Source organism: Crocodylus porosus, unplaced genomic scaffold (genome assembly GCF_001723895.1).
Source record: "Crocodylus porosus isolate Cpor-Errol unplaced genomic scaffold, CroPor_comp1, whole genome shotgun sequence".
NCBI classification, from domain to species: Eukaryota; Metazoa; Chordata; order Crocodylia; family Crocodylidae; genus Crocodylus; species Crocodylus porosus.
The window spans coordinates 80641792-80643368 of record NW_017728931.1 but is presented as its reverse complement, the minus strand read 5'-3'; the positions used below and the strand labels follow the sequence as shown (position 1 = coordinate 80643368).

The following is a 1577-nucleotide window of genomic DNA, read 5'->3' as shown; positions in this document are numbered from 1 at the left end:
CTCCCCCTCTGCTGCAGGGCTGGAGGCACAGCCGCCTGCCGCTGCTTTCGTCTCCCACAGCCTTCAAGGCTCTTCAGAGGGGTCTCTCTGCTCCCTCTGCCGGGTCAGCTCACCCCAGCTCTTCTTAGGCCTCCTGCATCATTCCCTGGAGTCACTGTCAGCAGCCCCCACTTCAGCTGCTGCTTTTATCCCCTCTGGCAGTCCCTCCCTGGCTTGCGAACCGGCCACCTGGCTGGCCCACAAACCCAGCCTTCCCCCTTCCATGCGAATGAGGGGATTGAAAACCCCTTCTTTCCATTGGCTTCTCCTTTTCCACGGGGCAGGACTCCCCTGCTCCAGGCTTGGGGTCGCTCGGAGTTCACTGGCACTGTTTCTAGCCCAGGGTAAGTATCTCAAGCTATTCTGGTGAGCCCACATTAGCAGTATGTTACATTATCATTATTTCAGATGTTCAAAACATAAACAGTACCACTTGTAAGTAATAAGTATTGTAGTTGTATGGGGGTCTTTTCTTTTTTCTTCTTAATGTTCTAAAGCTACTGTGTGAGTTAATCTTTTTGTTAGTCTTCGGATAGCTTGGTTTAGTTTGCAGCCAGTTCTGCTAACACTTTTGCACAGGCTTAACTTTATGCATGTGAGACGTTCCATGGACTTCAGTGCTGCTATATACAATATGCATGCATTTTCAGGATCAGGCATCATTTCCAGAGGTGCTGAGCTCTGTAACCAGTCAGGTTAGGAGAAGACAGTGGCCACATTTTACTCTTGTCCTGTAAAAATCGATTCAGCATTACAGGATTCCAGCTATGCAGAGGGTGATATTGCTAACTTGGCAGGAAATGAATTTGTAAATGCTGACCACAGTTTAATTAGTTATCAAGCAGAAGTATTTACAGAAATATTTTTTTTTTTGTGAGATTGTATTTATTTTGTTGTTAATTTAATGGTGAGCAGATGTCTAGGAAATAGCTGGTAGGTATGAAAAATATTTACCCTATACCTCTTCACACAGCTACTTAGATGAGTCTCCCTGCTTTTCATAACTCTACATAGCACTGCTCAGACAGACCCTTGTTTTATCCCCTTTGAAGCTCAGTACATTGCAATGCTGCATTAGCTGCAGGCACACTCTGGTACCTGATCAAAGCAAAATCAGGTTAGCAGAACACTTTAAAGACCCTGCTAATTCCACTTTGGCTGCAGAGTTCATCAAAAAAAATTAAAAGGGTTCTTTTATCATGAAAAAGGGTATGTGTGGTTTGGCTTTTTTATAGGGTGGAAGCAGAGTGTTTTTAGTGGGAAGATTTCAGTTCCCACACAGTAAGAAAAGACTAATCAGTTTTGCTTGGATGCTTACATAAGAACTGCCATTTACGGGATCAGACTGGCTGGAGAGCCGCACCCAGAGGGTGGTAGTGGATGGGTCCTTCTCAACCTGGGGGGACGTGGGCAGTGGGGTTCTGCAGGGCTCGGTCCTCAGGCCAGCACTGTTCAACATCTTCATCAGAGATTTGGACGAGGGGGTAAAAAGCACCCTGTTCAAATTTGCTGATGACACTAAGATGTGGGGGGACGTG

At 46.0% G+C, this 1577-nt stretch overlaps 1 long non-coding RNA gene across 1 annotated transcript in view; it reads left to right on the top strand.

Moving 5' to 3' along the window:
• The first annotated feature begins 271 nt into the window (after nt 1–271).
• LOC109315523 overlaps nt 272–1577 on the top strand; it is a 42266-nt gene continuing 40960 nt past the window's right edge. Inside the window, exon 1 of the long non-coding RNA XR_002102527.1 lies at nt 272–383. This is a non-coding gene — a long non-coding RNA (uncharacterized LOC109315523). The remainder of the gene's footprint in view (nt 384–1577) is intronic.